The following is a 9,007-nucleotide window of genomic DNA, read 5'->3' as shown; positions in this document are numbered from 1 at the left end:
CCTCCCTGGCAGCCCCTCACTGGCAGGTGACGTCAGGCTGTCAACCTGCAGCAACATTAAAGGGACAGGCAGCCTGGTGCGCCTCAATGGCCGGCCTTCCAGCAGAAGAAAGGGGATTAATCATTAACACATAGGACTGTATTGAGTCTCCATGCTGTACTATATAGGACATGAAGCCAGCACAGCAAGGGTTAAACATGGGCAGCCCAGCGCTCACCTGGCCAGGGAAGGTGATGCCTCCTAGGTGGAAGCTCGGGGTGGAGACTGGCAGCAGGAAGGAAACACACTGCTTTTATTTTACTAGTAACCTTGTGCTGACACTGGAAGGGTCCTTAGGGGGGGCTTTATGGACATCACTGACCCCATGGGACACCTATGTACTGATTTCATTTGCAACTCACTAATTCAAAGTATTATAATCGTTTGGCCTGTAATATATCCAAGCATTTAGCATTTGTAAAAGAAGTCAGCAATGACAGCTCCAAAGTTTCTTTTATACCAGCATACAGCTCTCACAGGAACCAGCCTAGGGGGGTGAAAGATATTCACCTATCATAATATGTTAAACTACATGATTCTGGGCTACAGGATCCAAAACACCTTTTATAAAGATAGATTATGTACCTAGTGGTTTAAAAGACACCATGAATTTTTTTCTCTATTTTTCTTTTATACTATCACAACCAGCTATCCCAAACCCAAAATGTGCTCTCATGTTTGCTGACTCCTAATAATCCACCCCATTCTTTATTACCCCAAAAACACAGGAAAGGTAATCTCAGACACTCATTACACAGGAAGGGTCATCTTAAGCTGCGTGCACACTTGCAATATTTATCGTTGGAAACTAACGACTAACGACTGATCGTCCAATATTTGTTAACAAAAAAATTGCCCAACGACGCTGACGAACGAGGATTGTCCCTGGAAACGAACGACTGTCACGGCGGATCTAAACGAGCGATCAACGTTCGCTATTTATTGTGTGTACGGTTCTGCAGTACACTTTCTCCTTTACATGCCACTTCCTGCATCATTCAAATGATCGTTTCTAGCGTGTGTACACTATTGGTGGATTATATTTGAACGGTCGTGTTGTTGGAACATGTACAGAATTGTGCACAATACGATCGTTCAAAATAATCTGGCATAATCGTTAGTCGTTCTTTTTCTAACAATAATTATTGCAAGTGTGTACCTAGCTTTAGTTATTAATCACATATGATGGTTCTGCTCAGGTGCTAAATACTCATGAAGGGTTACTTGGGGTCATCACACGTGAACGGTCAGCTCAGATGGTCATCACAAAAATAGCCAGCTCATCCTCTTATCACACATAAGGGGTTAGCTCAGGAGAAATCATACATACAAAGGGTCTCCTGAGGTGCAAATCATACATGAAGTGTCAGCTCCAGAGCCCATCACACAAGATCAATAAGCTTAGACGGTCATGACAGAGGAGGGGTGGGCATCACACAAGAGGGGTCAGCTTAGGTGGTCATCACACCAGAAGCTCAGCATATGGGTCAATACAGTACGGGTTCTATTGTACAGTAATTATACAGAATGGATCAGCTTAGTCAACCATCACAAAAGAAAGGTTAGCTCAGTTGGTTATCGGAGACACAGACAGGTGTACAGTCAGATCAGTGAACCTGACAGGTAAAGTGTAAAGTTACTAGCAATTAGGGTACTCTGAGCCAGAAGGGTACACGTTTTGTTGGGCATTTAGAACATTAGGATCCTTATATTTATATATATCTATGTATATTTATATATATGTACAGGTTGACGTTCAAAAATCCGTCCATCGATAATCCGGTTCCCTTCCGGCTTGGATTTCCAGATTTCCGGCATGTATTTCTAAGCGCATTTTAAAATTTACACTGTTTTCCGGAGACACCATTTATGTGTAGATGGTGCTGTACTCTTGAATCAGCTGTTGGGTCTGGCTTGCACTGCTTTCCCGCTCATTCCTTCTCATTTATTTGCTGCTATATAGCCCCATTTGGATTCAGCATCCATTTAAAGGACTGTACAAGTAATCATTTTCTGTTAAATACATACAGCATATATAACCATAAAAAATCCAGAATTTTCGAAAATCTGGCACTCCTCAGGTCCAGAGGTTGCTGGATTTTTGAATGTCAACCTGTATATATATATATATATATATATATATATATATATATATTCATTGAATACAAATAAGAACAGTGATGTGTATTTTATTGTGAATCTGTTCAATTTCATAAATCTTTAAGAATCATACATCTTAAGAGTGCACTGCAAAACAATACGAGATCAACAGAAAAAAAGCATTTCTCCTTAATGGTTTCTTCTTAATATCAAAGTTTCCTAGCTGTCTTCAGGAATAAAACCTTTTGAGTTACTGAACCACAGCAAGCATGCATCCAGTGAAGACAGAGGGGTGTCAGAACTCCTGATCTACATCCATTTTCCAAGGCTCTAAGTGACTGGATCAATACAACAGCTTCTGTTTTCAGAAGAAAGCTTAAATAGGGCAACCTCTAGACTTCAATAAAGCTTGTCATTAAACATGCAATATTGTGCACAATGGTTTAGTTTACTGATACTTTACCAATACAGAAAAAAATGAGAGCATGGGCTGCTATTGCAAAACATTTACCCTGGAACAGAATGATTGTGTATAAGACTTCAAGGTACAGAAAGAGCTCATAAATAATTTTGATCCTCTAAGGAACATTGGCCGCATTAGTTGTGTTGCCAGATTGCATTTTACATTTATTAAATGGCTGAGGTTAGCTAATTGTAAGAGATAATTCTTTTCAGTTGTGAAGTGATGATGGTTTATATCCAGACAGCCTTAATATACACAGGCTTTGCAGATCAGCCTTATGAAGGTGGATTTTTACTCTGTGTTTTCATCCAGGGATTGGTGACATGGGAGAGGGAGCAATGAAGAGACAACACAGACTCCATGCACGGGTACGGATAAATGAAATAATTAAACAAATCGCATAAATTCTATCCTTGACAACCTCAAGCCATTTGGAATGCTGCTGACTATGTAACAACAGGCCTGCAGGCGCTGATTTTATTGCTTACTTGTGGCAGTGAACCCATTGGCCCAAACCCATGATTTTCAGGTTTGGCTAAACCTGGAGGTGTGCTTTAAGACTTCAGATATTATTAAAACAGAGTATTTATATAGCGCCAACATATTACGCAGCGCTGTACAGAGTCCATAGTCATGTCCCTAGCTGTCCCTCCATGGGGCTCACAATCTAATGTCCCTACCCCAGTCATATGTCTTTCATACAGTCCAAGGTCAATTTTGGGGAGAAGCTATTTAACCTAACTGCATGTTTTTGGGATGTGGGAGGAAACCCACACAAACACGGGGAGAACCTGCAAATTCCATGCAGATAGTGTCATATGCACTATTTGGGCAATTACCCTAAAACAAACTCTATAAAGTGTTTTACAGGAACACAATTCATTTTCAAATACAATTCTTCAACTGAATCAAAGCTAAGAATAGAAATGCAACCACTGCTACATTAAAAATGTATAACAAGGTGACACAGTGTACTAGGGCTAGCACTCTTGGCTTTTCAGCACTGGGTACAAAGTTTGAATGCGGGCCGGGGTGCTATCTGGAATTTGCATCAAGTAACATGCGTATGGGCACAATGCTCACTTTCCCACCTATAGATCATCCTTGGTGTGTGGAAAATTGCAGTCAATAATAAAAAAATAATTGATTTTCTCTAAAAAGGTACAACAAAGTTTCTATTCTGTAGAATGTCAGGTATCAAGGGGAATGTGAATCCTTATTGCCCAATGACACATTTAGGTTAAATCAGCTGTTAATTGGAGAACACCATTTTTCCTTGCGTTGGATCTCTGTAGAGCGACCGCTGCTTCAACACAGAGAACAATGGTCTTTCTGAACCATACTATCCGGTGACAGGATTTTCTATTCAGGCCGTAGCTGCTCTGTATAGAAAATAAACTGTAAGACTTTGCACATCTTTCACTCTGATTCACCTGAAATATAAATAACTGAATACAATGACAAGTTCTATTGAGCTTTAAATTGCTTTGTGTGCTTTTTTTACTCATTACTTTAATTTGGCATGAATGTTTTAAAGATCAGATCCTTTCCCCAGAGATTGCACTATATAATGTAGAGTTGCCAAAATATCTAAATACTTTATGCAGAGCCCGCTGTGCCAGATTGTGAAGGCTGCGTCAGCACAGTACTGTATATAGAACCATGATTCCCTATACACCAAATGATTTATGACATGTTTATCCAATGGGAATACCATCTTCATTTTAAAGGTTGCCCTGAAATAAACACAAACTTTAAAGGCAAGAAAAGATTTATGTATATTCATGATGTAGGCTGAATACAATCATCTAAGATTTGTTGAAAGCGATTCATTCCAAAAATTGGGACAGTTCTAAAAATGTCTGGGGAATCTTATCAGGGGCTGAGGGTTTAGGTGCCTCTTAAAGCATTCCTAAGCTTATCAAAAAAACAAAAAAAACAAATGCGGCTGGGAGGGGCAGAACCTTATTGTGATAGTCCACTTCTCAACTGTGACCTTGGAGCCCCTCTGTATAGCAGAATCTATAGTGGGAGAGGAAAAGACAGCCCTGTAAAGCATTTGGGCTCCATCGCAGTGCACATGTTCACCCAAGGGCCAGGTCTCACAGAAACTTTGTACCAAAATTTGTATCAGTTTAAAGATCTCACTTATTATTTATTCTGACAATGTCCAGCTGTTTGATGTTGTAGCTGGCTACTTTGTTTCCTTGTTTAGCTACAGGTCCTATGAGCACCAGCAGCTACATCAGAGAACATGGATGGATGCTAAAGATTGTTTTTTTGTATTCTTTTCCTATTTCACTTTTTTGTCCCTTCTTTTCTTTGATCTGCTGTCATGTTATGGTATACATGGCTATGGTGATTTTAATAGATAGTCACTAGTAGTGATTTCAGTTGTGTGGACCACCCATGTTTATTTTTTTGTCTTTGCTTTTCAGTTCCATCATCAGATTTTCTGTTGATGTTTGTATTGGATGTGTATTCCATCATTACGGTAATATCTGTGTGTGTCTATTATTTTTTTGTTTGTCTATCAAAAATTTCTTTGAATAAAAATGTACAGTTAAAAAAAAAAGATGGAGGTTCTGTAGCTAACTCTTGTGTTGGGCCTTAGACCAGTTCACATATGAACTATAGTCTGTGCTGCAACAGTCTAAGAAAGATCATAAAATAAATAAAATGGATTTCACCAAATTATTATATTTACTTAATTACCATATTGATTCTTTAGAAGATCATACATATATATATATATATATATATATATATACTGGATATATATATATATATATATAATTGCCAGGCCAGCTGCCTGACCAAAATAAAAGTCTCCAAGCGGGGAGTATTACGATCTGGGGTTGCTTCAGCTGGTCGTGTCTAGGTTCAACAACATTATGTGCTCAAAAAAACAAGGTTAGCTGATTATTTAAATATTGTGAATTACCAAGTTTTCACTTAAATGGATTTTTTTCTTCCCTTGTGGTATTCCTAGATGATAATGTAAGGATTCACAGGGCTCAAATTGTGAAAGCAAGGTTCAGGGAGCATGGGACGTCATTTTCACACATGGACTGGCTACTATAAAGTTCAGATCCTAACCCAGTTGATAATTCATGGGATGTGCTGAAGAAGATTTTACACAGCGGCCCAACTCTCCTTTCATCATGATCTTGGTGATAAATTACAATGGGGAACGCATTTCTTTCACTTGTTTTTTACCCCAGTTTTGGTCATTTTGCTATCACATCCAGTTTTTACGATACAGGGTACCCTCCATTTTTTGTAAAGAAAACATACAAATTTCACATACAATGAAAAAATAATGAAATAATAACTTGAATGTACTGTTTATTTAAATTTCTTTTGTTCATAAAAAGAATGTATTGTTACTCTATGACATTTTTTTACAGTAAACATTTGAAAATTTATTGTGTGAGCAGTTAAGGTAAAAATTTATGCTTATAGCTTTTCCTGGAGTGTTCAGTGTTAGGACAATCCCGCTGGATGCTCCAACAATAGTCAGCCATCATTTGTACATCCCATCTACCCTGATACCATCCTTCCATGACCTTGAAATCTTGGTGGAATCGTTCACCTTACTCATCACTGACTGCACCAAGGTTTCCGGGAAGTTTGAAAGATGGCTATGCAGAAAATGCACCTTGATGCTCATATTGCAACCAAGCATTTTGTAGCTCTCCAGGAGGTTCTGGACAATTTCTGTGTAATTATTTGCCCGTGTGTTTCCAAGAAAGTCCTGGACAATGGCTTTGAATGATAACCAAGCAGTCGTTTCAACTTCTGACAGGCTAGGAAATGCCAAAATGAGGTACTTGAAACATTCTCTTTCAATTGGCAAAGCTTTAGGGAACTGCTACATCAGACCCAGTTTCATGTGCAGAGGGGGGAATAAAATATTCTTTCTATCAATAAAGGGGTCATGAAGAATGTTTGGATCACCTGGTTTTAGGGCAGATCTTGGAGGCCAATTCCTTTCCACCCAATGCCTCTCACAAGCTCTGCTGTCCAACATGCACAGATAACAGGGATACTTGGTGTATCCGCGTGGCTGACCAAGAAGGAAGCATACCATTTTATAGTCAACACAGATGACCCAATTGTGTTGGTGATATTGCAACAACTCGATGACTTTCTTTATGTCTTCATATTCTTCACAAAGAGAAACTGAATGGCCAATTAGGACTGACCCAAATATATTGTCATTGTGAAGGAGGACATACTTTAAGCTCCGCTTTAAGCTATCAATGAATAGTCGCCATTCAGTTCATCCATTGAACCAGGTATGTCATGGCAATACACAAAGCCACCGTCAGTTCTAAATTACTGCAGAAATGCAATTTCTATGGTACGATACCTTTGTTCCCTTTTCAAGTAAGTTTTTCTCATGCAGTATTGATGCTAGGAGTTCTGAAGCCTTCTTCGATAGTTCCAAATTACTCAACTCATGCTGATCAAATCCCCATCATTGTTGTCACCTAGTTCATCATAATCATGTTCTTTAGGAGAGGGTAGTGTAACAAAAACCGACACTGGGATTTCATCTGAATGGGCCACTGGGCGTATAGCCGATAGTAGACTAGATTACTCTCGGTTACATTTATTTTTCTGGTTATATCCTGAAGTTTTCACTATACAAAAGTAACAGTCACTGAAATGATCTCCTGGCTCTCACCAAACCACAGGTATACCAAATGGCATCTTATCACGCGTTCCCTTTGTCCCCATCCGTAAACCCTCCACACACTGTTTGCATACCTTATGAGGGGCCCAAGACTTATCTTGATCACCAAGTTTAACTTTGAAATATGTCAAATAGGCTTGCTATACAAATGTGCTGATGTTCGCCCTTTGACTTGGAATGGTGAAACTGCCACAGATATAACAAAATGAATCAGGGTTGTTTAGGCATTTATGACGAGAAACAGCAGAGCCAGACATGATCTGAAAGAAAGGAAATACGTGTGTAAGTAGAAAAAATAAATTTTGCTTATTCACTACATAGAGCAGCGCACAACCTCTGACCACACTGTCTTGCATGTAAATGATAAGCCTATACAAATCCAAGCTACAGTAATCGCATTATTATAGGTGGTAGAGAAAAAAACCTGATGTGATAGAAGAAAACTAACTGCGCTTTCAAAATAAGAATATCTATTTGTAAATAGGCTTAAAAATTAAAGTCAACCAAAAAATTGTTCAAAATTGTTTTCCAGTGTTATTTATTATAAGAGTGATCTCTCTCTCTCTCTCTCTCTCTATATATATATATATATATATATACATAATATATACATATTAATAAGCAGTATATGTAAAGCTGTCCTGCAGTATTTGTTTCTTGGGCTGACCATCATCCATTTCAAAGATTCTCTGCAAAGCATCTGTGACCAGCTGATCAGAGTGGATTTATGTCCAGCACACAGTCTTGGTATAGGCATGTGATCCTGGCAAACCATGTAGAAAATAGGTCAAAATATGCCTTTGGGCTTACTATGTTAATATTTCTAGTGGAAAATTTAGAAACAGGTAATAGGTTGCTGTTGGTTATACCATATGTCTAGTAGCCGGATTTAGATGGAAATTACATTGGCCTGGTGTTTCATGATCATTTTTTATGTATCTGTCAGGTCCTTGCACAGACAATGATCTCAGACTGGTATCAACATTGCTACCTACTCTACACCCTTTTATATAGCTGCTTTCCTCAACATTTTTATGTCCCAGGTAGGCTACTTTATACTTGAATGTGTACAGACTTTTTGCAACCCGAGGTCAAAGCTTTCTTTACACACTATGTACACTACACATCAGTGCAACTTCTGTAGGAGCATATTTCACTCTCCATAAGTCCACACTTATCTATCTGCAGCAGCTTATCCTGCATGCTACCTCCCTGTCCATAATACAGGCTGATTATGTTATAATTTTGCAGAATCCTTAAATTTTAAAATAGCCTACAGAAATAAATGGTGGTGTGTGTGTCTGGGTATGTTTGGGCATGAAACAGACATACACAGCAATCAGCCAAATTGATAATTTTATATTGGCACCTGTTGTATAGTGGGATATAGTGGGCAGCAAAAATTCAGTTCTTGTAGACATTGTGTTAGAAGCAAGAAAATGGCCAGGCTTAAAATCTAGTTTAATAATCTGAGTTACTTTATCTGGGTAAAATTGTGATGGCTAGATGATTTGGGTCAGATATTCTCTAAAAAAAAGTAAATCCTTTAGGATGTACCAGTATACAATGTCACCAGTATACAATGGCATCTACCTACCAAAAGTGCTCCAAGAAATGACTACGAGTGGACCAGCAACAAGGCCCAATGCTCACTAATGCATGTGTGGAGGAAGGGCTAGATTTCTACTTCAACTGCAAGTACA

This window comes from Pyxicephalus adspersus, chromosome 6 (genome assembly GCF_032062135.1).
Source record: "Pyxicephalus adspersus chromosome 6, UCB_Pads_2.0, whole genome shotgun sequence".
NCBI classification, from domain to species: domain Eukaryota; kingdom Metazoa; phylum Chordata; class Amphibia; order Anura; family Pyxicephalidae; genus Pyxicephalus; species Pyxicephalus adspersus.
The sequence above is the reverse complement of the archived record's forward strand: the minus strand, read 5'-3'. Positions refer to the sequence as shown.